Source organism: Pan troglodytes, chromosome Y (genome assembly GCF_028858775.2).
Source record: "Pan troglodytes isolate AG18354 chromosome Y, NHGRI_mPanTro3-v2.0_pri, whole genome shotgun sequence".
Classification (NCBI taxonomy): Eukaryota; Metazoa; Chordata; class Mammalia; order Primates; family Hominidae; genus Pan; species Pan troglodytes.
In genome coordinates, this window is record NC_072422.2 from 13,844,957 (window position 1) to 13,872,361 (window position 27,405).

Consider the following 27,405-nt stretch of genomic DNA (forward strand, 5'->3'; position numbering starts at 1 on the left):
GAAGAATGCACACATCACAAAAAAGTTTGTCAGAGTGCTTCTGTCTAGTTGTTATGTGAAGATATTTCCTTTTCCGTCAGAGGCCTCAAGCCACTGCAAATATCCACTGGGAGATTCTACAGATAGAGTGTTTCAAAGTTGCTCAGTCAAAAGAAAGGTTCAACTCTGTGAGTTGAATGCACACATCCCAAAGGAGTTTGTCACAATGCTTCTGTCTAGTCTTTATGTGAAGATATTTCCTTTTCCACCATAGGCCTCAAAGCAATCCAAAGGTCCACTTTCAAATTCTACAAAAAGTGTGTTTCAAAACTGCTCAATCAAAAGCAAGGTTCAACTCTGTGAGATGAATGTACACATCACAAAGAAGTTTGTCAGAACGCTTCTCTCCAGTTTTATTGTGAAGCTATTTCCTTTTCCACCAGAGGCCTCAAAGCGATCCAAATGTCCACTTGCAGATTTTATAAAAATACTGTTTCAAAGCTGCTCAGTCAAAAGAACAGTTCAACTCTGTGAGACGAATGCTCACATTACAAAGAAGTTTGTGAGAATTCTTCTGTCTAGTTATTATGTGAAGATATTTCGTTATCCACCAGAGGCCTCAAAGCCCTCCAAATATCCACCTGCAGATTCTACAAAAAGAGTGTTTCAAAACTGCTCAATGAAAAGTAAGGATCAACTCTGTGAGATGAATGCACACATCACAAAGAAGTTTGCCAGAATGCTTCTGTCTAGTTTTTAGGTGGAGATATTTCCTTTTCCTCCACAGGCTTCAAAGCGCTTCAAATGTTCACATGCAAATTCTACAAAAAGAGGGTTTCAAAGCTGCTCAATCAAAAGAAAGGTTCAACTCTGTGAGATGAATGCACACATCAGAAAGAAGTTTGTCAGAAGGCTTCCATCTAGTTTTTATGTGAATATATTTCTTTTTCGACCCTAGGCCTCAAAGCGCTTCAAATGTCCACTTGCAGATTCTACGAAGTGTTTCAAAATGGCTCAATTGAAAGTAAGGTTTAACTCTGTGAGATTAATGCACACACACAAAGAAATTGGTCAGAATGCTTCTGTCTCCTTCTGATGTGAAGATATTTTCTTTTCCACCGTAGGCCTCAAAGCACTTCGAATGTCCACTTGCATTTATTACAAAAGTGGTCTTTCAAAGATGCTCAATCAAAAGTAAGGGTCAAGTCTGAGAGATAAATTCACACATCCCAAAGGAGGCTCTCAGAGTGCTTCTGTCAAGTTTTTATGTGAAGATACCTCCTTTTCCACCGTAGGCCTCAAAGCACAACAAATATCCACTTGCAGATTCTACAAATAGAGTGTTTCAAGATTGCTTAATCAAAAGAAAGGTTCAACTCTGTGAGATGAATGCACACATCTCGAAGAAGTTTGTCAAAATGCGTCCGTCTAATTTTTATGTGAAGATATTTCCTTTTCCACCTTAGGCTTCATAGCGTTTCAAATGTCCACTTGCAGATTCCACAAAAAGAGTGTTTCAAAACTGCTCAATCACAAGAAAGTTGAAATCTATGAAGTAAATTCACACATCACAAAGAAGCTTGTCAGAATGCTTCTGTCTAGTTTTTATGTGAAGATATTGCCTTTTCCACCATAGGCCTCAAAGCGCTGCAAAGGTCCACTAGCAGATTCTACGAAAAGAGTGTTTCAAAGCTGCTCCATCAAAGGAAAGATTCAACTCTGTGAGATGAGTGCAGATATCACAAATAAGTTTCTCAGAATGCTTCTGTCTAGTTATTATATGAAGACATTTCGTTTTCCAACAAAGGCTTCAAAGCGCTCCAAATGACTATTGCAGATTCTACAAAAAGAGTGTTTCAAAACTGCTCAATGAAAATTAAGGTTCAACTCTGTGAGATGAATGCACATATCACAAAGAAATTTGTCAGAATGCTTCTGTCTTGTTCTTATGTGAAGATATTTAATTTTCCATGATCGGCCTCAAAGCACTCCAATTATCCACTTTCCTATAGTACAAAGAAAGTCTTTCAAACTGCTCAATCAAAAGTGAGGTTCAACTCTGTGAGATGAATGCACGTATCACAAAGACAGTTTTCAGAATGCTTCTGACTAGTATTTATGTGAAGATATTTTCTTTTCCACCATAGGCCTCAAAGCACAACAAATGTCCGTTTGCAGATTCTACAGAGAGTTTCATGACTGTTCAATCAAAAGAAAAGTTCAACTCTTTGACATGAATGCACATATCACAAAGAAGTTTTTCAGAATGCTTCTGTCTAGTTTTTATATGAAGATATTTCCCTTTCTACCATAAGCCCCAAAGCACTCCAAATGTCCACTCCCACATTCTACAAATGGAGTGTTTCAAAGCTGGTCTATCAAAAGAAATGTTCAACTCTCTGAGATGTATGCACACATCACAGAGAAGTTTGTCAGTATGCTTCTGTCTAGTTTTGATGTGAAGATATTTCCTATTGAACCATAGGCCTGAAATTGCTCCAAATGTCCCCTTGAAGATTCTAGGAAAAGAGTGTTTCAAAGCTGCTCAATCAACAGAAATATTCCACGCCATGAGATGCATGCACACATCCAAAGGAGTTTGTCAAAATGCTTCTGTCTAGTTTTTATGTGAAGGGATTTCCTTTTCCACCACAGGCCTCAAGGTGCTCCAAATGTCCACTTCCAGATTCTACTAAAACAGTGTTTCAAAACTGGTCAATGAAAAGAAATGTTCAACTCTGTGAGATGAATGCACACAGCATAAATTTGTCAGAATGCTTCTATCTACTTTTTACGTGAAGATATTTCCTATTCCGCATTAGGCCACAAAAGGCTCCAAGTGTCCACTTCCAGGTTCTACTAAAAGAGCATTTCGAAGCTGGTCAATCAAAAGAAAGGTTCAACTCTGTGAGAGGAATGCACACATCACAAAGATGTTTTTCAGAATGCCTCCATCTAATTTTTATATGAAGATATTTCCCTTTCCGTGATAGGCCTCAAAGTGCTCCAAATGTCGTCATCCAGATTCCACAAAAAGTATGTTTCATAACTGCTCAATGAAAATTAACTTTCAACGCTGTGAGATGAATGCGCACACGAAAAAGAAATTTGTCAGTATGCTTCTGTCTAGTTCTTATGTGAAGATATTTCCTTTTCCACCGTAGGCCTCAAAGCGTTCCAAAGGTCCACTTGTAGATTCTGACAAAAGAGTGTTTCAAAACTGTTCAATGAAAAGTAAGGTTCAACTCTGTGAGATGAATGCACACATCACATAGAAAGCTTCTCAGATAGCTTCTGTCTAGCTGTGATATGAAGATATTTCGTTATCCACCGTAGGCCTCAGAGCACTCGAAATGTCCACTTGCAGATGCTACAAAAGAGTGTTTCAAAACTACTCAATGAAAAGCAAGGTTCAGCCCCGTGAGATGAATGCATGCATCCCAAAGTAGTTTGTGAGAATGCTTCTGTCTAGGTTTTTTGTGAATGTATTTCCTTTCCAGCAAAGGCCTCAAAGTGCTCCAAAAATCCACTTGCAGATTCCCCAAAGGAAGGTTTCAAAACTGCTCAATGGAAAGTAAGGTTCAACTCTGTGAGATGAATGTACACATCACAAAGTAGTTTGTCAAAATCCTTCTGTCTAGTTTTAATGTGAACATATTTCCTTTTCGTGTTTCAAAACTGGTCAATCCAAAGTAAGGTTCAACTCTGTGAGATGAATACACATATCACAAGAAAATTCTCCGAATGCTTCTGTCTAGTGCTTAGGTGAAGATATTTCCTTTGCCACAATAGACCTCAAAGCACTCCAAATGTCCACATGCAGATCATTCAAAAAGGGTGTTTCAAAACTGCTCAATAAACACTAAGGTTTCACTCTGTGTGATAAGTGCACATATCACAAAGAAGGTTGTCCGAGGGCTTCTGTCTCATTTTTGTGTGAAGATATTTCCTTTTCCACCACAGGCCCCAAACCTTCCAAATGCCTACTTGCAGATTCTACAGAAAGAGTGTTTCAAAGCTGCTCAATCAAAAGATAGTTTCAACTCTGTGAGACGAAGGCACACATCACAAAGAAGCTTGTCAGAATGCTTGTGTCTAGTTCTTATGGGAAGATATTTCCTTTAACACCATAGCCCTCCAAGCGCTCAAAATGTCCACTTGCAGATTCTACGAAAACAGTGTTTCAAAACTGTTCAACCAGAGTAAGGTTCAACTCCGTGAGATGAATGCACACATCACAAAGAAATTTATCAGAATCCTTCTGTCTACTTCTTAAGTGAAGATATTTCCTTTTCCACCATAGGCCTCAAAGCACTCCAAAGGTCCACTTGCAGATAGTAGAAAAAGGGGGTTTCCAAACTGCTCAATCAAAAGTAAGGTTCAGCTTTGTGAGATGAATGCATATGTCACAAAGTATGTTGTGAGAATGCTTCTGTCTCCTTTTTATGTGAAGACGATTCCTTTTCCACTATAGGCCTCAAACCGCTCCAAATGTCCATTTGCAGATTCTACAAAAAGAGTGCTTCAAAGCTACTCAATCCAACGAAGGTTCAAATCTGTGAGATGAATTCTCACGTCACAAAGAAGCTTCTCAGAATGCTTCTCTCTAGTTATTATTATACGAAGACATTTCGTTATCCACCATAGGCCTCCAAGAGCTCCAAATATCCACTTTCAGATTCTACCAAAAGAATGTTTCAAAGCTGCTCAATCAAAAGAAAAGTGAAACTCTGTGTGATACGAAAGCACACATCACATTGGAGTTTCTCATAAGGCTTCTGCCTAGTTATTACATGAAGACGTTTCGTTATCCACCATAGGCCTTGAAGCGCTCCAAATGTCATCTTGCAGATACTACAAAATGAGTACTTAAAAATTCCTCAATGAAAAGTAAGGTTCAACTCTGTGAGAAGAATGCACACATCACAAAATAGTTTGTCAGAGTGCTTCTGTCTAGTTGTTATGTGAAGATATTTCCTTTTCCGTCAGAGGCCTCAAGCCACTGCAAATATCCACTGGGAGATTCTACAGATAGAGTGTTTCAAAGTTGCTCAGTCAAAAGAAAGGTTCAACTCTGTGAGTTGAATGCACACATCCCAAAGGAGTTTGTCACAATGCTTCTGTCTAGTCTTTATGTGAAGATATTTCCTTTTCCACCATAGGCCTCAAAGCAATCCAAAGGTCCACTTTCAAATTCTACAAAAAGTGTGTTTCAAAACTGCTCAATCAAAAGCAAGGTTCAACTCTGTGAGATGAATGTACACATCACAAAGTAGTTTGTCAGAACGCTTCTCTCCAGTTTTATTGTGAAGCTATTTCCTTTTCCACCAGAGGCCTCAAAGCGATCCAAATGTCCACTTGCAGATTTTATAAAAATACTGTTTCAAAGCTGCTCAGTCAAAAGAACAGTTCAACTCTGTGAGACGAATGCTCACATTACAAAGAAGTTTGTGAGAATTCTTCTGTCTAGTTATTATGTGAAGATATTTCGTTATCCACCAGAGGCCTCAAAGCCCTCCAAATATCCACCTGCAGATTCTACAAAAAGAGTGTTTCAAAACTGCTCAATGAAAAGTAAGGATCAACTCTGTGAGATGAATGCACACATCACAAAGAAGTTTGCCAGAATGCTTCTGTCTAGTTTTTAGGTGGAGATATTTCCTTTTCCTCCACAGGCCTCAAAGCGCTTCAAATGTTCACATGCAAATTCTACCAAAAGAGGGTTTCAAAGCTGCTCAATCAAAAGAAAGGTTCAACTCTGTGAGATGAATGCACACATCGGAAAGAAGTTTGTCAGAAGGCTTCCATCTAGTTTTTATGTGAATATATTTCTTTTTCGACCCTAGGCCTCAAAGCCCTCCAAATATCCACCTGCAGATTCTACAAAAAGAGTGTTTCAAAACTGCTCAATGAAAAGTAAGGATCAACTCTGTGAGATGAATGCACACATCACAAAGAAGTTTGTCAGAAGGCTTCCATCTAGTTTTTATGTGAATATATTTCTTTTTCGACCCTAGGCCTCAAAGCGCTTCAAATGTCCACTTGCAGATTCTACGAAAAGTGTTTCAAAATGGCTCAATTGAAAGTAAGGTTTAACTCTGTGAGATTAATGCACACACCACAAAGAAATTGGTCAGAATGCTTCTGTCTCCTTCTGATGTGAAGATATTTTCTTTTCCACCGTAGGCCTCAAAGCACTTCGAATGTCCACTTGCATTTATTACAAAAGTGGTCTTTCAAAGATGCTCAATCAAAAGTAAGGGTCAAGTCTGAGAGATAAATGCACACATCCCAAAGGTGGCTCTCAGAGTGCTTCTGTCAAGTTTTTATGTGAAGATATTTCCTTTTCCACCGTAGGCCTCAAAGCACAACAAATATCCACTTGCAGATTCTACAAATAGAGTGTTTCAAGATTGCTTAATCAAAAGAAAGGTTCAACTCTGTGAGATGAATGCACACATCTCGAAGAAGTTTGTCAAAATGCGTCCGTCTAATTTTTATGTGAAGATATTTCCTTTTCCACCTTAGGCTTCATAGCGTTCCAAATGTCCACTTGCAGATTCCACAAAAAGAGTGTTTCAAAACTGCTCAATCACAAGAAAGTTGAAATCTATGAAGTAAATTCACACATCACAAAGAAGTTTGTCAGAATGCTTCTGTCTAGTTTTTATGTGAAGATATTGCCTTTTCCACCATAGGCCTCAAAGCGCTGCAAAGGTCCACTAGCAGATTCTACGAAAAGAGTGTTTCAAAGCTGCTCCATCAAAGGAAAGATTCAACTCTGTGAGATGAGTGCAGATATCACAAATAAGTTTCTCAGAATGCTTCTGTCTAGTTATTATATGAAGACATTTCGTTTTCCAACAAAGGCCTCAAAGCGCTCCAAATGACTACTTGCAGATTCTACAAAAAGAGTGTTTCAAAACTGCTCAATGAAAATTAAGGTTCAACTCTGTGAGATGAATGCACATATCACAAAGAAATTTGTCAGAATGCTTCTGTCTTGTTCTTATGTGAAGATATTTAATTTTCCATGATCGGCCTCAAAGCACTCCAATTATCCACTTTCCTATAGTACAAAAAAAGTCTTTCAAACTGCTCAATCAAAAGTGAGGTTCAACTCTGTGAGATGAATGCACGTATCACAAAGACAGTTTTCAGAATGCTTCTGACTAGTATTTATGTGAAGATATTATCTTTTCCACCATAGGCCTCAAAGCACAACCAATGTCCGTTTGCAGATTCTACAGAGAGTTTCATGACTGTTCAATCAAAAGAAAAGTTCAACTCTTTGACATGAATGCACATATCACAAAGAAGTTTTTCAGAATGCTTCTGTCTAGTTTTTATATGAAGATATTTCCCTTTCTACCATAAGCCTCAAAGCACTCCAAATGTCCACTCCCACATTCTACAAATGGAGTGTTTCAAAGCTGGTCTATCAAAAGAAATGTTCAACTCTCTGAGATGTATGCACACATCACAGAGAAGTTTGTCAGTATGCTTCTGTCTAGTTTTTATGTGAAGATATTTCCTATTGAACCATAGGCCTGAAATTGCTCCAAATGTCCCCTTGAAGATTCTAGAAAAAGAGTGTTTCAAAGCTGCTCAATCAACAGAAATATTCCACGCCATGAGATGCATGCACACATCCAAAGGAGTTTGTCAAAATGCTTCTGTCTAGTTTTTATGTGAAGGGATTTCCTTTTCCACCACAGGCCTCAAGGTGCTCCAAATGTCCACTTCCAGATTCTACTAAAACAGTGTTTCAAAACTGGTCAATGAAAAGAAATGTTCAACTCTGTGAGATGAATGCACACAGCATAAAGTAATTTGTCAGAATGCTTCTATCTACTTTTTACGTGAAGATATTTCCTTTTCCGCATTAGGCCACAAAAGGCTCCAAGTGTCCACTTCCAGGTTCTACTAAAAGAGCATTTCGAAGCTGGTCAATCAAAAGAAAGGTTCAACTCTGTGAGAGGAATGCACACATCACAAAGATGTTTTTCAGAATGCCTCCATCTAATTTTTATATGAAGATATTTCCCTTTCCGTGATAGGCCTCAAAGTGCTCCAAATGTCGTCATCCAGATTCCACAAAAAGTATGTTTCGTAACTGCTCAATGAAAATTAACTTTCAACTCTGTGAGATGAATGCGCACACGAAAAAGAAATTTGTCAGTATGCTTCTGTCTAGTTCTTATGTGAAGATATTTCCTTTTCCACCGTAGGCCTCAAAGCGTTCCAAAGGTCCACTTGTAGATTCTGCCAAAAGAGTGTTTCAAAACTGTTCAATGAAAAGTAAGGTTCAACTCTGTGAGATGAATGCACACATCACATAGAAAGCTTCTCAGATAGCTTCTGTCTAGCTGTGATATGAAGATATTTCGTTATCCACCGTAGGCCTCAGAGCACTCGAAATGTCCACTTGCAGATGCTACAAAAGAGTGTTTCAAAACTACTCAATGAAAAGCAAGGTTCAGCCCCGTGAGATGAATGCATGCATCCCAAAGTAGTTTGTGAGAATGCTTCTGTCTAGGTTTTTTGTGAATGTATTTCCTTTCCAGCAAAGGCCTCAAAGTGCTCCAAAAATCCACTTGCAGATTCCCCAGAGGAAGGTTTCAAAACTGCTCAATGGAAAGTAAGGTTCAACTCTGTGAGATGAATGTACACATCACAAAGTAGTTTGTCAAAATCCTTCTGTCTAGTTTTAATGTGAACATATTTCCTTTTCGTGTTTCAAAACTGGTCAATCCAAAGTAAGGTTCAACTCTGTGAGATGAATACACATATCACAAGAAAGTTCTCAGAATGCTTCTGTCTAGTTCTTAGGTGAAGATATTTCCTTTGCCACAGTAGACCTCAAAGCACTCCAAATGTCCACATGCAGATCATTCAAAAAGGGTGTTTCAAAACTGCTCAATAAACACTAAGGTTTCACTCTGTGTGATAAGTGCACATATCACAAAGAAGGTTGTCCGAGGGCTTCTGTCTAATTTTTGTGTGAAGATATTTCCTTTTCCACCACAGGCCCCAAACCTTCCAAATGCCTACTTGCAGATTCTACAGAAAGAGTGTTTCAAAGCTGCTCAATCAAAAGATAGTTTCAACTCTGTGAGACGAATGCACACATCACAAAGAAGCTTGTCAGAATGCTTGTGTCTAGTTCTTATGGGAAGATATTTCCTTTAACACCATAGCCCTCCAAGCGCTCAAAATGTCCACTTGCAGATTCTACGAAAACAGTGTTTCAAAACTGTTCAACCAGAGGAAGGTTCAACTCTGTGAGATGAATGCACACATCACAAAGAAATTTATCAGAATCCTTCTGTCTACTTCTTAAGTGAAGATATTTCCTTTTCCACCATAGGCCTCAAAGCACTCCAAAGGTCCACTTGCAGATAGTAGAAAAAGGGGGTTTCCAAACTGCTCAATCAAAAGTAAGGTTCAGCTTTGTGAGATGAATGCATATGTCACAAAGTATGTTGTGAGAATGCTTCTGTCTCCTTTTATGTGAAGACGATTCCTTTTCCACTATAGGCCTCAAACCGCTCCAAATGTCCATTTGCAGATTCTACAAAAAGAGTGCTTCAAAGCTACTCAATCCAACGAAGGTTCAAATCTGTGAGATGAATTCTCACGTCACAAAGAAGCTTCTCAGAATGCTTCTCTCTAGTTATTATTATACGAAGACATTTCGTTATCCACCATAGGCCTCCAAGAGCTCCAAATATCCACTTTCAGATTCTACAAAAAGAATGTTTCAAAGCTGCTCAATCAAAAGAAAAGTGAAACTCTGTGTGATACGAAAGCACACATCACATTGGAGTTTCTCATAATGCTTCTGCCTAGTTATTACATGAAGACGTTTCGTTATCCACCATGGGCCTTGAAGTGCTCCAAATTCCATTTTGCAGATTCTACAAAAAGAGTATTTAAAAATTCCTCAATGAAAAGTAAGGTTCAACTCTGTGAGAAGAATGCACACATCACAAAAAAGTTTGTCAGAGTGCTTCTGTCTAGTTGTTATGTGAAGATATTTCCTTTTCCGTCAGAGGCCTCAAGCCACTGCAAATATCCACTGGGAGATTCTACAGATAGAGTGTTTCAAAGTTGCTCAGTCAAAAGAAAGGTTCAACTCTGTGAGTTGAATGCACACATCCCAAAGGAGTTTGTCACAATGCTTCTGTCTAGTCTTTATGTGAAGATATTTCCTTTTCCACCATAGGCCTCAAAGCAATCCAAAGGTCCACTTTCAAATTCTACAAAAAGTGTGTTTCAAAACTGCTCAATCAAAAGCAAGGTTCAACTCTGTGAGATGAATGTACACATCACAAAGAAGTTTGTCAGAACGCTTCTCTCCAGTTTTATTGTGAAGCTATTTCCTTTTCCACCAGAGGCCTCAAAGCGATCCAAATGTCCACTTGCAGATTTTATAAAAATACTGTTTCAAAGCTGCTCAGTCAAAAGAACAGTTCAACTCTGTGAGACGAATGCTCACATTACAAAGAAGTTTGTGAGAATTCTTCTGTCTAGTTATTATGTGAAGATATTTCGTTATCCACCAGAGGCCTCAAAGCCCTCCAAATATCCACCTGCAGATTCTACAAAAAGAGTGTTTCAAAACTGCTCAATGAAAAGTAAGGATCAACTCTGTGAGATGAATGCACACATCACAAAGAAGTTTGCCAGAATGCTTCTGTCTAGTTTTTAGGTGGAGATATTTCCTTTTCCTCCACAGGCCTCAAAGCGCTTCAAATGTTCACATGCAAATTCTACCAAAAGAGGGTTTCAAAGCTGCTCAATCAAAAGAAAGGTTCAACTCTGTGAGATGAATGCACACATCAGAAAGAAGTTTGTCAGAAGGCTTCCATCTAGTTTTTATGTGAATATATTTCTTTTTCGACCCTAGGCCTCAAAGCGCTTCAAATGTCCACTTGCAGATTCTACGAAGTGTTTCAAAATGGCTCAATTGAAAGTAAGGTTTAACTCTGTGAGATTAATGCACACACACAAAGAAATTGGTCAGAATGCTTCTGTCTCCTTCTGATGTGAAGATATTTTCTTTTCCACCGTAGGCCTCAAAGCACTTCGAATGTCCACTTGCATTTATTACAAAAGTGGTCTTTCAAAGATGCTCAATCAAAAGTAAGGGTCAAGTCTGAGAGATAAATTCACACATCCCAAAGGAGGCTCTCAGAGTGCTTCTGTCAAGTTTTTATGTGAAGATACCTCCTTTTCCACCGTAGGCCTCAAAGCACAACAAATATCCACTTGCAGATTCTACAAATAGAGTGTTTCAAGATTGCTTAATCAAAAGAAAGGTTCAACTCTGTGAGATGAATGCACACATCTCGAAGAAGTTTGTCAAAATGCGTCCGTCTAATTTTTATGTGAAGATATTTCCTTTTCCACCTTAGGCTTCATAGCGTTTCAAATGTCCACTTGCAGATTCCACAAAAAGAGTGTTTCAAAACTGCTCAATCACAAGAAAGTTGAAATCTATGAAGTAAATTCACACATCACAAAGAAGCTTGTCAGAATGCTTCTGTCTAGTTTTTATGTGAAGATATTGCCTTTTCCACCATAGGCCTCAAAGCGCTGCAAAGGTCCACTAGCAGATTCTACGAAAAGAGTGTTTCAAAGCTGCTCCATCAAAGGAAAGATTCAACTCTGTGAGATGAGTGCAGATATCACAAATAAGTTTCTCAGAATGCTTCTGTCTAGTTATTATATGAAGACATTTCGTTTTCCAACAAAGGCTTCAAAGCGCTCCAAATGACTATTGCAGATTCTACAAAAAGAGTGTTTCAAAACTGCTCAATGAAAATTAAGGTTCAACTCTGTGAGATGAATGCACATATCACAAAGAAATTTGTCAGAATGCTTCTGTCTTGTTCTTATGTGAAGATATTTAATTTTCCATGATCGGCCTCAAAGCACTCCAATTATCCACTTTCCTATAGTACAAAGAAAGTCTTTCAAACTGCTCAATCAAAAGTGAGGTTCAACTCTGTGAGATGAATGCACGTATCACAAAGACAGTTTTCAGAATGCTTCTGACTAGTATTTATGTGAAGATATTTTCTTTTCCACCATAGGCCTCAAAGCACAACAAATGTCCGTTTGCAGATTCTACAGAGAGTTTCATGACTGTTCAATCAAAAGAAAAGTTCAACTCTTTGACATGAATGCACATATCACAAAGAAGTTTTTCAGAATGCTTCTGTCTAGTTTTTATATGAAGATATTTCCCTTTCTACCATAAGCCCCAAAGCACTCCAAATGTCCACTCCCACATTCTACAAATGGAGTGTTTCAAAGCTGGTCTATCAAAAGAAATGTTCAACTCTCTGAGATGTATGCACACATCACAGAGAAGTTTGTCAGTATGCTTCTGTCTAGTTTTGATGTGAAGATATTTCCTATTGAACCATAGGCCTGAAATTGCTCCAAATGTCCCCTTGAAGATTCTAGGAAAAGAGTGTTTCAAAGCTGCTCAATCAACAGAAATATTCCACGCCATGAGATGCATGCACACATCCAAAGGAGTTTGTCAAAATGCTTCTGTCTAGTTTTTATGTGAAGGGATTTCCTTTTCCACCACAGGCCTCAAGGTGCTCCAAATGTCCACTTCCAGATTCTACTAAAACAGTGTTTCAAAACTGGTCAATGAAAAGAAATGTTCAACTCTGTGAGATGAATGCACACAGCATAAATTTGTCAGAATGCTTCTATCTACTTTTTACGTGAAGATATTTCCTATTCCGCATTAGGCCACAAAAGGCTCCAAGTGTCCACTTCCAGGTTCTACTAAAAGAGCATTTCGAAGCTGGTCAATCAAAAGAAAGGTTCAACTCTGTGAGAGGAATGCACACATCACAAAGATGTTTTTCAGAATGCCTCCATCTAATTTTTATATGAAGATATTTCCCTTTCCGTGATAGGCCTCAAAGTGCTCCAAATGTCGTCATCCAGATTCCACAAAAAGTATGTTTCATAACTGCTCAATGAAAATTAACTTTCAACGCTGTGAGATGAATGCGCACACGAAAAAGAAATTTGTCAGTATGCTTCTGTCTAGTTCTTATGTGAAGATATTTCCTTTTCCACCGTAGGCCTCAAAGCGTTCCAAAGGTCCACTTGTAGATTCTGACAAAAGAGTGTTTCAAAACTGTTCAATGAAAAGTAAGGTTCAACTCTGTGAGATGAATGCACACATCACATAGAAAGCTTCTCAGATAGCTTCTGTCTAGCTGTGATATGAAGATATTTCGTTATCCACCGTAGGCCTCAGAGCACTCGAAATGTCCACTTGCAGATGCTACAAAAGAGTGTTTCAAAACTACTCAATGAAAAGCAAGGTTCAGCCCCGTGAGATGAATGCATGCATCCCAAAGTAGTTTGTGAGAATGCTTCTGTCTAGGTTTTTTGTGAATGTATTTCCTTTCCAGCAAAGGCCTCAAAGTGCTCCAAAAATCCACTTGCAGATTCCCCAAAGGAAGGTTTCAAAACTGCTCAATGGAAAGTAAGGTTCAACTCTGTGAGATGAATGTACACATCACAAAGTAGTTTGTCAAAATCCTTCTGTCTAGTTTTAATGTGAACATATTTCCTTTTCGTGTTTCAAAACTGGTCAATCCAAAGTAAGGTTCAACTCTGTGAGATGAATACACATATCACAAGAAAATTCTCCGAATGCTTCTGTCTAGTGCTTAGGTGAAGATATTTCCTTTGCCACAATAGACCTCAAAGCACTCCAAATGTCCACATGCAGATCATTCAAAAAGGGTGTTTCAAAACTGCTCAATAAACACTAAGGTTTCACTCTGTGTGATAAGTGCACATATCACAAAGAAGGTTGTCCGAGGGCTTCTGTCTCATTTTTGTGTGAAGATATTTCCTTTTCCACTACAGGCCCCAAACCTTCCAAATGCCTACTTGCACATTCTACAGAAAGAGTGTTTCAAAGCTGCTCAATCAAAAGATAGTTTCAACTCTGTGAGACGAAGGCACACATCACAAAGAAGCTTGTCAGAATGCTTGTGTCTAGTTCTTATGGGAAGATATTTCCTTTAACACCATAGCCCTCCAAGCGCTCAAAATGTCCACTTGCAGATTCTACGAAAACAGTGTTTCAAAACTGTTCAACCAGAGGAAGGTTCAACTCTGTGAGATGAATGCACACATCACAAAGAAATTTATCAGAATCCTTCTGTCTACTTCTTAAGTGAAGATATTTCCTTTTCCACCATAGGCCTCAAAGCACTCCAAAGGTCCACTTGCAGATAGTAGAAAAAGGGGGTTTCCCAACTGCTCAATCAAAAGTAAGGTTCAGCTTTGTGAGATGAATGCATATGTCACAAAGTATGTTGTGAGAATGCTTCTGTCTCCTTTTATGTGAAGACGATTCCTTTTCCACTATAGGCCTCAAACCGCTCCAAATGTCCATTTGCAGATTCTACAAAAAGAGTGCTTCAAAGCTACTCAATCCAACGAAGGTTCAAATCTGTGAGATGAATTCTCACGTCACAAAGAAGCTTCTCAGAATGCTTCTCTCTAGTTATTATTATACGAAGACATTTCGTTATCCACCATAGGCCTCCAAGAGCTCCAAATATCCACTTTCAGATTCTACAAAAAGAATGTTTCAAAGCTGCTCAATCAAAAGAAAAGTGAAACTCTGTGTGATACGAAAGCACACATCACATTGGAGTTTCTCATAAGGCTTCTGCCTAGTTATTACATGAAGACGTTTCGTTATCCACCATGGGCCTTGAAGTGCTCCAAATTCCATTTTGCAGATTCTACAAAAAGAGTATTTAAAAATTCCTCAATGAAAAGTAAGGTTCAACTCTGTGAGAAGAATGCACACATCACAAAAAAGTTTGTCAGAGTGCTTCTGTCTAGTTGTTATGTGAAGATATTTCCTTTTCCGTCAGAGGCCTCAAGCCACTGCAAATATCCACTGGGAGATTCTACAGATAGAGTGTTTCAAAGTTGCTCAGTCAAAAGAAAGGTTCAACTCTGTGAGTTGAATGCACACATCCCAAAGGAGTTTGTCACAATGCTTCTGTCTAGTCTTTATGTGAAGATATTTCCTTTTCCACCATAGGCCTCAAAGCAATCCAAAGGTCCACTTTCAAATTCTACAAAAAGTGTGTTTCAAAACTGCTCAATCAAAAGCAAGGTTCAACTCTGTGAGATGAATGTACACATCACAAAGAAGTTTGTCAGAACGCTTCTCTCCAGTTTTATTGTGAAGCTATTTCCTTTTCCACCAGAGGCCTCAAAGCGATCCAAATGTCCACTTGCAGATTTTATAAAAATACTGTTTCAAAGCTGCTCAGTCAAAAGAACAGTTCAACTCTGTGAGACGAATGCTCACATTACAAAGAAGTTTGTGAGAATTCTTCTGTCTAGTTATTATGTGAAGATATTTCGTTATCCACCAGAGGCCTCAAAGCCCTCCAAATATCCACCTGCAGATTCTACAAAAAGAGTGTTTCAAAACTGCTCAATGAAAAGTAAGGATCAACTCTGTGAGATGAATGCACACATCACAAAGAAGTTTGCCAGAATGCTTCTGTCTAGTTTTTAGGTGGAGATATTTCCTTTTCCTCCACAGGCTTCAAAGCGCTTCAAATGTTCACATGCAAATTCTACAAAAAGAGGGTTTCAAAGCTGCTCAATCAAAAGAAAGGTTCAACTCTGTGAGATGAATGCACACATCAGAAAGAAGTTTGTCAGAAGGCTTCCATCTAGTTTTTATGTGAATATATTTCTTTTTCGACCCTAGGCCTCAAAGCGCTTCAAATGTCCACTTGCAGATTCTACGAAGTGTTTCAAAATGGCTCAATTGAAAGTAAGGTTTAACTCTGTGAGATTAATGCACACACACAAAGAAATTGGTCAGAATGCTTCTGTCTCCTTCTGATGTGAAGATATTTTCTTTTCCACCGTAGGCCTCAAAGCACTTCGAATGTCCACTTGCATTTATTACAAAAGTGGTCTTTCAAAGATGCTCAATCAAAAGTAAGGGTCAAGTCTGAGAGATAAATTCACACATCCCAAAGGAGGCTCTCAGAGTGCTTCTGTCAAGTTTTTATGTGAAGATACCTCCTTTTCCACCGTAGGCCTCAAAGCACAACAAATATCCACTTGCAGATTCTACAAATAGAGTGTTTCAAGATTGCTTAATCAAAAGAAAGGTTCAACTCTGTGAGATGAATGCACACATCTCGAAGAAGTTTGTCAAAATGCGTCCGTCTAATTTTTATGTGAAGATATTTCCTTTTCCACCTTAGGCTTCATAGCGTTTCAAATGTCCACTTGCAGATTCCACAAAAAGAGTGTTTCAAAACTGCTCAATCACAAGAAAGTTGAAATCTATGAAGTAAATTCACACATCACAAAGAAGCTTGTCAGAATGCTTCTGTCTAGTTTTTATGTGAAGATATTGCCTTTTCCACCATAGGCCTCAAAGCGCTGCAAAGGTCCACTAGCAGATTCTACGAAAAGAGTGTTTCAAAGCTGCTCCATCAAAGGAAAGATTCAACTCTGTGAGATGAGTGCAGATATCACAAATAAGTTTCTCAGAATGCTTCTGTCTAGTTATTATATGAAGACATTTCGTTTTCCAACAAAGGCTTCAAAGCGCTCCAAATGACTATTGCAGATTCTACAAAAAGAGTGTTTCAAAACTGCTCAATGAAAATTAAGGTTCAACTCTGTGAGATGAATGCACATATCACAAAGAAATTTGTCAGAATGCTTCTGTCTTGTTCTTATGTGAAGATATTTAATTTTCCATGATCGGCCTCAAAGCACTCCAATTATCCACTTTCCTATAGTACAAAGAAAGTCTTTCAAACTGCTCAATCAAAAGTGAGGTTCAACTCTGTGAGATGAATGCACGTATCACAAAGACAGTTTTCAGAATGCTTCTGACTAGTATTTATGTGAAGATATTTTCTTTTCCACCATAGGCCTCAAAGCACAACAAATGTCCGTTTGCAGATTCTACAGAGAGTTTCATGACTGTTCAATCAAAAGAAAAGTTCAACTCTTTGACATGAATGCACATATCACAAAGAAGTTTTTCAGAATGCTTCTGTCTAGTTTTTATATGAAGATATTTCCCTTTCTACCATAAGCCCCAAAGCACTCCAAATGTCCACTCCCACATTCTACAAATGGAGTGTTTCAAAGCTGGTCTATCAAAAGAAATGTTCAACTCTCTGAGATGTATGCACACATCACAGAGAAGTTTGTCAGTATGCTTCTGTCTAGTTTTGATGTGAAGATATTTCCTATTGAACCATAGGCCTGAAATTGCTCCAAATGTCCCCTTGAAGATTCTAGGAAAAGAGTGTTTCAAAGCTGCTCAATCAACAGAAATATTCCACGCCATGAGATGCATGCACACATCCAAAGGAGTTTGTCAAAATGCTTCTGTCTAGTTTTTATGTGAAGGGATTTCCTTTTCCACCACAGGCCTCAAGGTGCTCCAAATGTCCACTTCCAGATTCTACTAAAACAGTGTTTCAAAACTGGTCAATGAAAAGAAATGTTCAACTCTGTGAGATGAATGCACACAGCATAAATTTGTCAGAATGCTTCTATCTACTTTTTACGTGAAGATATTTCCTATTCCGCATTAGGCCACAAAAGGCTCCAAGTGTCCACTTCCAGGTTCTACTAAAAGAGCATTTCGAAGCTGGTCAATCAAAAGAAAGGTTCAACTCTGTGAGAGGAATGCACACATCACAAAGATGTTTTTCAGAATGCCTCCATCTAATTTTTATATGAAGATATTTCCCTTTCCGTGATAGGCCTCAAAGTGCTCCAAATGTCGTCATCCAGATTCCACAAAAAGTATGTTTCATAACTGCTCAATGAAAATTAACTTTCAACGCTGTGAGATGAATGCGCACACGAAAAAGAAATTTGTCAGTATGCTTCTGTCTAGTTCTTATGTGAAGATATTTCCTTTTCCACCGTAGGCCTCAAAGCGTTCCAAAGGTCCACTTGTAGATTCTGACAAAAGAGTGTTTCAAAACTGTTCAATGAAAAGTAAGGTTCAACTCTGTGAGATGAATGCACACATCACATAGAAAGCTTCTCAGATAGCTTCTGTCTAGCTGTGATATGAAGATATTTCGTTATCCACCGTAGGCCTCAGAGCACTCGAAATGTCCACTTGCAGATGCTACAAAAGAGTGTTTCAAAACTACTCAATGAAAAGCAAGGTTCAGCCCCGTGAGATGAATGCATGCATCCCAAAGTAGTTTGTGAGAATGCTTCTGTCTAGGTTTTTTGTGAATGTATTTCCTTTCCAGCAAAGGCCTCAAAGTGCTCCAAAAATCCACTTGCAGATTCCCCAAAGGAAGGTTTCAAAACTGCTCAATGGAAAGTAAGGTTCAACTCTGTGAGATGAATGTACACATCACAAAGTAGTTTGTCAAAATCCTTCTGTCTAGTTTTAATGTGAACATATTTCCTTTTCGTGTTTCAAAACTGGTCAATCCAAAGTAAGGTTCAACTCTGTGAGATGAATACACATATCACAAGAAAATTCTCCGAATGCTTCTGTCTAGTGCTTAGGTGAAGATATTTCCTTTGCCACAATAGACCTCAAAGCACTCCAAATGTCCACATGCAGATCATTCAAAAAGGGTGTTTCAAAACTGCTCAATAAACACTAAGGTTTCACTCTGTGTGATAAGTGCACATATCACAAAGAAGGTTGTCCGAGGGCTTCTGTCTCATTTTTGTGTGAAGATATTTCCTTTTCCACCACAGGCCCCAAACCTTCCAAATGCCTACTTGCACATTCTACAGAAAGAGTGTTTCAAAGCTGCTCAATCAAAAGATAGTTTCAACTCTGTGAGACGAAGGCACACATCACAAAGAAGCTTGTCAGAATGCTTGTGTCTAGTTCTTATGGGAAGATATTTCCTTTAACACCATAGCCCTCCAAGCGCTCAAAATGTCCACTTGCAGATTCTACGAAAACAGTGTTTCAAAACTGTTCAACCAGAGGAAGGTTCAACTCTGTGAGATGAATGCACACATCACAAAGAAATTTATCAGAATCCTTCTGTCTACTTCTTAAGTGAAGATATTTCCTTTTCCACCATAGGCCTCAAAGCACTCCAAAGGTCCACTTGCAGATAGTAGAAAAAGGGGGTTTCCAAACTGCTCAATCAAAAGTAAGGTTCAGCTTTGTGAGATGAATGCATATGTCACAAAGTATGTTGTGAGAATGCTTCTGTCTCCTTTTATGTGAAGACGATTCCTTTTCCACTATAGGCCTCAAACCGCTCCAAATGTCCATTTGCAGATTCTACAAAAAGAGTGCTTCAAAGCTACTCAATCCAACGAAGGTTCAAATCTGTGAGATGAATTCTCACGTCACAAAGAAGCTTCTCAGAATGCTTCTCTCTAGTTATTATTATACGAAGACATTTCGTTATCCACCATAGGCCTCCAAGAGCTCCAAATATCCACTTTCAGATTCTACAAAAAGAATGTTTCAAAGCTGCTCAATCAAAAGAAAAGTGAAACTCTGTGTGATACGAAAGCACACATCACATTGGAGTTTCTCATAATGCTTCTGCCTAGTTATTACATGAAGACGTTTCGTTATCCACCATGGGCCTTGAAGTGCTCCAAATTCCATTTTGCAGATTCTACAAAAAGAGTATTTAAAAATTCCTCAATGAAAAGTAAGGTTCAACTCTGTGAGAAGAATGCACACATCACAAAAAAGTTTGTCAGAGTGCTTCTGTCTAGTTGTTATGTGAAGATATTTCCTTTTCCGTCAGAGGCCTCAAGCCACTGCAAATATCCACTGGGAGATTCTACAGATAGAGTGTTTCAAAGTTGCTCAGTCAAAAGAAAGGTTCAACTCTGTGAGTTGAATGCACACATCCCAAAGGAGTTTGTCACAATGCTTCTGTCTAGTCTTTATGTGAAGATATTTCCTTTTCCACCATAGGCCTCAAAGCAATCCAAAGGTCCACTTTCAAATTCTACAAAAAGTGTGTTTCAAAACTGCTCAATCAAAAGCAAGGTTCAACTCTGTGAGATGAATGTACACATCACAAAGAAGTTTGTCAGAACGCTTCTCTCCAGTTTTATTGTGAAGCTATTTCCTTTTCCACCAGAGGCCTCAAAGCGATCCAAATGTCCACTTGCAGATTTTATAAAAATACTGTTTCAAAGCTGCTCAGTCAAAAGAACAGTTCAACTCTGTGAGACGAATGCTCACATTACAAAGAAGTTTGTGAGAATTCTTCTGTCTAGTTATTATGTGAAGATATTTCGTTATCCACCAGAGGCCTCAAAGCCCTCCAAATATCCACCTGCAGATTCTACAAAAAGAGTGTTTCAAAACTGCTCAATGAAAAGTAAGGATCAACTCTGTGAGATGAATGCACACATCACAAAGAAGTTTGCCAGAATGCTTCTGTCTAGTTTTTAGGTGGAGATATTTCCTTTTCCTCCACAGGCTTCAAAGCGCTTCAAATGTTCACATGCAAATTCTACAAAAAGAGGGTTTCAAAGCTGCTCAATCAAAAGAAAGGTTCAACTCTGTGAGATGAATGCACACATCAGAAAGAAGTTTGTCAGAAGGCTTCCATCTAGTTTTTATGTGAATATATTTCTTTTTCGACCCTAGGCCTCAAAGCGCTTCAAATGTCCACTTGCAGATTCTACGAAGTGTTTCAAAATGGCTCAATTGAAAGTAAGGTTTAACTCTGTGAGATTAATGCACACACACAAAGAAATTGGTCAGAATGCTTCTGTCTCCTTCTGATGTGAAGATATTTTCTTTTCCACCGTAGGCCTCAAAGCACTTCGAATGTCCACTTGCATTTATTACAAAAGTGGTCTTTCAAAGATGCTCAATCAAAAGTAAGGGTCAAGTCTGAGAGATAAATTCACACATCCCAAAGGAGGCTCTCAGAGTGCTTCTGTCAAGTTTTTATGTGAAGATACCTCCTTTTCCACCGTAGGCCTCAAAGCACAACAAATATCCACTTGCAGATTCTACAAATAGAGTGTTTCAAGATTGCTTAATCAAAAGAAAGGTTCAACTCTGTGAGATGAATGCACACATCTCGAAGAAGTTTGTCAAAATGCGTCCGTCTAATTTTTATGTGAAGATATTTCCTTTTCCACCTTAGGCTTCATAGCGTTTCAAATGTCCACTTGCAGATTCCACAAAAAGAGTGTTTCAAAACTGCTCAATCACAAGAAAGTTGAAATCTATGAAGTAAATTCACACATCACAAAGAAGCTTGTCAGAATGCTTCTGTCTAGTTTTTATGTGAAGATATTGCCTTTTCCACCATAGGCCTCAAAGCGCTGCAAAGGTCCACTAGCAGATTCTACGAAAAGAGTGTTTCAAAGCTGCTCCATCAAAGGAAAGATTCAACTCTGTGAGATGAGTGCAGATATCACAAATAAGTTTCTCAGAATGCTTCTGTCTAGTTATTATATGAAGACATTTCGTTTTCCAACAAAGGCTTCAAAGCGCTCCAAATGACTATTGCAGATTCTACAAAAAGAGTGTTTCAAAACTGCTCAATGAAAATTAAGGTTCAACTCTGTGAGATGAATGCACATATCACAAAGAAATTTGTCAGAATGCTTCTGTCTTGTTCTTATGTGAAGATATTTAATTTTCCATGATCGGCCTCAAAGCACTCCAATTATCCACTTTCCTATAGTACAAAGAAAGTCTTTCAAACTGCTCAATCAAAAGTGAGGTTCAACTCTGTGAGATGAATGCACGTATCACAAAGACAGTTTTCAGAATGCTTCTGACTAGTATTTATGTGAAGATATTTTCTTTTCCACCATAGGCCTCAAAGCACAACAAATGTCCGTTTGCAGATTCTACAGAGAGTTTCATGACTGTTCAATCAAAAGAAAAGTTCAACTCTTTGACATGAATGCACATATCACAAAGAAGTTTTTCAGAATGCTTCTGTCTAGTTTTTATATGAAGATATTTCCCTTTCTACCATAAGCCCCAAAGCACTCCAAATGTCCACTCCCACATTCTACAAATGGAGTGTTTCAAAGCTGGTCTATCAAAAGAAATGTTCAACTCTCTGAGATGTATGCACACATCACAGAGAAGTTTGTCAGTATGCTTCTGTCTAGTTTTGATGTGAAGATATTTCCTATTGAACCATAGGCCTGAAATTGCTCCAAATGTCCCCTTGAAGATTCTAGGAAAAGAGTGTTTCAAAGCTGCTCAATCAACAGAAATATTCCACGCCATGAGATGCATGCACACATCCAAAGGAGTTTGTCAAAATGCTTCTGTCTAGTTTTTATGTGAAGGGATTTCCTTTTCCACCACAGGCCTCAAGGTGCTCCAAATGTCCACTTCCAGATTCTACTAAAACAGTGTTTCAAAACTGGTCAATGAAAAGAAATGTTCAACTCTGTGAGATGAATGCACACAGCATAAATTTGTCAGAATGCTTCTATCTACTTTTTACGTGAAGATATTTCCTATTCCGCATTAGGCCACAAAAGGCTCCAAGTGTCCACTTCCAGGTTCTACTAAAAGAGCATTTCGAAGCTGGTCAATCAAAAGAAAGGTTCAACTCTGTGAGAGGAATGCACACATCACAAAGATGTTTTTCAGAATGCCTCCATCTAATTTTTATATGAAGATATTTCCCTTTCCGTGATAGGCCTCAAAGTGCTCCAAATGTCGTCATCCAGATTCCACAAAAAGTATGTTTCATAACTGCTCAATGAAAATTAACTTTCAACGCTGTGAGATGAATGCGCACACGAAAAAGAAATTTGTCAGTATGCTTCTGTCTAGTTCTTATGTGAAGATATTTCCTTTTCCACCGTAGGCCTCAAAGCGTTCCAAAGGTCCACTTGTAGATTCTGACAAAAGAGTGTTTCAAAACTGTTCAATGAAAAGTAAGGTTCAACTCTGTGAGATGAATGCACACATCACATAGAAAGCTTCTCAGATAGCTTCTGTCTAGCTGTGATATGAAGATATTTCGTTATCCACCGTAGGCCTCAGAGCACTCGAAATGTCCACTTGCAGATGCTACAAAAGAGTGTTTCAAAACTACTCAATGAAAAGCAAGGTTCAGCCCCGTGAGATGAATGCATGCATCCCAAAGTAGTTTGTGAGAATGCTTCTGTCTAGGTTTTTTGTGAATGTATTTCCTTTCCAGCAAAGGCCTCAAAGTGCTCCAAAAATCCACTTGCAGATTCCCCAAAGGAAGGTTTCAAAACTGCTCAATGGAAAGTAAGGTTCAACTCTGTGAGATGAATGTACACATCACAAAGTAGTTTGTCAAAATCCTTCTGTCTAGTTTTAATGTGAACATATTTCCTTTTCGTGTTTCAAAACTGGTCAATCCAAAGTAAGGTTCAACTCTGTGAGATGAATACACATATCACAAGAAAATTCTCCGAATGCTTCTGTCTAGTGCTTAGGTGAAGATATTTCCTTTGCCACAATAGACCTCAAAGCACTCCAAATGTCCACATGCAGATCATTCAAAAAGGGTGTTTCAAAACTGCTCAATAAACACTAAGGTTTCACTCTGTGTGATAAGTGCACATATCACAAAGAAGGTTGTCCGAGGGCTTCTGTCTCATTTTTGTGTGAAGATATTTCCTTTTCCACCACAGGCCCCAAACCTTCCAAATGCCTACTTGCACATTCTACAGAAAGAGTGTTTCAAAGCTGCTCAATCAAAAGATAGTTTCAACTCTGTGAGACGAAGGCACACATCACAAAGAAGCTTGTCAGAATGCTTGTGTCTAGTTCTTATGGGAAGATATTTCCTTTAACACCATAGCCCTCCAAGCGCTCAAAATGTCCACTTGCAGATTCTACGAAAACAGTGTTTCAAAACTGTTCAACCAGAGGAAGGTTCAACTCTGTGAGATGAATGCACACATCACAAAGAAATTTATCAGAATCCTTCTGTCTACTTCTTAAGTGAAGATATTTCCTTTTCCACCATAGGCCTCAAAGCACTCCAAAGGTCCACTTGCAGATAGTAGAAAAAGGGGGTTTCCCAACTGCTCAATCAAAAGTAAGGTTCAGCTTTGTGAGATGAATGCATATGTCACAAAGTATGTTGTGAGAATGCTTCTGTCTCCTTTTATGTGAAGACGATTCCTTTTCCACTATAGGCCTCAAACCGCTCCAAATGTCCATTTGCAGATTCTACAAAAAGAGTGCTTCAAAGCTACTCAATCCAACGAAGGTTCAAATCTGTGAGATGAATTCTCACGTCACAAAGAAGCTTCTCAGAATGCTTCTCTCTAGTTATTATTATACGAAGACATTTCGTTATCCACCATAGGCCTCCAAGAGCTCCAAATATCCACTTTCAGATTCTACAAAAAGAATGTTTCAAAGCTGCTCAATCAAAAGAAAAGTGAAACTCTGTGTGATACGAAAGCACACATCACATTGGAGTTTCTCATAATGCTTCTGCCTAGTTATTACATGAAGACGTTTCGTTATCCACCATGGGCCTTGAAGTGCTCCAAATTCCATTTTGCAGATTCTACAAAAAGAGTATTTAAAAATTCCTCAATGAAAAGTAAGGTTCAACTCTGTGAGAAGAATGCACACATCACAAAAAAGTTTGTCAGAGTGCTTCTGTCTAGTTGTTATGTGAAGATATTTCCTTTTCCGTCAGAGGCCTCAAGCCACTGCAAATATCCACTGGGAGATTCTACAGATAGAGTGTTTCAAAGTTGCTCAGTCAAAAGAAAGGTTCAACTCTGTGAGTTGAATGCACACATCCCAAAGGAGTTTGTCACAATGCTTCTGTCTAGTCTTTATGTGAAGATATTTCCTTTTCCACCATAGGCCTCAAAGCAATCCAAAGGTCCACTTTCAAATTCTACAAAAAGTGTGTTTCAAAACTGCTCAATCAAAAGCAAGGTTCAACTCTGTGAGATGAATGTACACATCACAAAGAAGTTTGTCAGAACGCTTCTCTCCAGTTTTATTGTGAAGCTATTTCCTTTTCCACCAGAGGCCTCAAAGCGATCCAAATGTCCACTTGCAGATTTTATAAAAATACTGTTTCAAAGCTGCTCAGTCAAAAGAACAGTTCAACTCTGTGAGACGAATGCTCACATTACAAAGAAGTTTGTGAGAATTCTTCTGTCTAGTTATTATGTGAAGATATTTCGTTATCCACCAGAGGCCTCAAAGCCCTCCAAATATCCACCTGCAGATTCTACAAAAAGAGTGTTTCAAAACTGCTCAATGAAAAGTAAGGATCAACTCTGTGAGATGAATGCACACATCACAAAGAAGTTTGCCAGAATGCTTCTGTCTAGTTTTTAGGTGGAGATATTTCCTTTTCCTCCACAGGCTTCAAAGCGCTTCAAATGTTCACATGCAAATTCTACAAAAAGAGGGTTTCAAAGCTGCTCAATCAAAAGAAAGGTTCAACTCTGTGAGATGAATGCACACATCAGAAAGAAGTTTGTCAGAAGGCTTCCATCTAGTTTTTATGTGAATATATTTCTTTTTCGACCCTAGGCCTCAAAGCGCTTCAAATGTCCACTTGCAGATTCTACGAAGTGTTTCAAAATGGCTCAATTGAAAGTAAGGTTTAACTCTGTGAGATTAATGCACACACACAAAGAAATTGGTCAGAATGCTTCTGTCTCCTTCTGATGTGAAGATATTTTCTTTTCCACCGTAGGCCTCAAAGCACTTCGAATGTCCACTTGCATTTATTACAAAAGTGGTCTTTCAAAGATGCTCAATCAAAAGTAAGGGTCAAGTCTGAGAGATAAATTCACACATCCCAAAGGAGGCTCTCAGAGTGCTTCTGTCAAGTTTTTATGTGAAGATACCTCCTTTTCCACCGTAGGCCTCAAAGCACAACAAATATCCACTTGCAGATTCTACAAATAGAGTGTTTCAAGATTGCTTAATCAAAAGAAAGGTTCAACTCTGTGAGATGAATGCACACATCTCGAAGAAGTTTGTCAAAATGCGTCCGTCTAATTTTTATGTGAAGATATTTCCTTTTCCACCTTAGGCTTCATAGCGTTTCAAATGTCCACTTGCAGATTCCACAAAAAGAGTGTTTCAAAACTGCTCAATCACAAGAAAGTTGAAATCTATGAAGTAAATTCACACATCACAAAGAAGCTTGTCAGAATGCTTCTGTCTAGTTTTTATGTGAAGATATTGCCTTTTCCACCATAGGCCTCAAAGCGCTGCAAAGGTCCACTAGCAGATTCTACGAAAAGAGTGTTTCAAAGCTGCTCCATCAAAGGAAAGATTCAACTCTGTGAGATGAGTGCAGATATCACAAATAAGTTTCTCAGAATGCTTCTGTCTAGTTATTATATGAAGACATTTCGTTTTCCAACAAAGGCTTCAAAGCGCTCCAAATGACTATTGCAGATTCTACAAAAAGAGTGTTTCAAAACTGCTCAATGAAAATTAAGGTTCAACTCTGTGAGATGAATGCACATATCACAAAGAAATTTGTCAGAATGCTTCTGTCTTGTTCTTATGTGAAGATATTTAATTTTCCATGATCGGCCTCAAAGCACTCCAATTATCCACTTTCCTATAGTACAAAGAAAGTCTTTCAAACTGCTCAATCAAAAGTGAGGTTCAACTCTGTGAGATGAATGCACGTATCACAAAGACAGTTTTCAGAATGCTTCTGACTAGTATTTATGTGAAGATATTTTCTTTTCCACCATAGGCCTCAAAGCACAACAAATGTCCGTTTGCAGATTCTACAGAGAGTTTCATGACTGTTCAATCAAAAGAAAAGTTCAACTCTTTGACATGAATGCACATATCACAAAGAAGTTTTTCAGAATGCTTCTGTCTAGTTTTTATATGAAGATATTTCCCTTTCTACCATAAGCCCCAAAGCACTCCAAATGTCCACTCCCACATTCTACAAATGGAGTGTTTCAAAGCTGGTCTATCAAAAGAAATGTTCAACTCTCTGAGATGTATGCACACATCACAGAGAAGTTTGTCAGTATGCTTCTGTCTAGTTTTTATGTGAAGATATTTCCTATTGAACCATAGGCCTGAAATTGCTCCAAATGTCCCCTTGAAGATTCTAGGAAAAGAGTGTTTCAAAGCTGCTCAATCAACATAAATATTCCACGCCATGAGATGCATGCACACATCCAAAGGAGTTTGTCAAAATGCTTCTGTCTAGTTTTTATGTGAAGGGATTTCCTTTTCCACCACAGGCCTCAAGGTGCTCCAAATGTCCACTTCCAGATTCTACTAAAACAGTGTTTCAAAACTGGTCAATGAAAAGAAATGTTCAACTCTGTGAGATGAATGCACACAGCATAAAGTAATTTGTCAGAATGCTTCTATCTACTTTTTACGTGAAGATATTT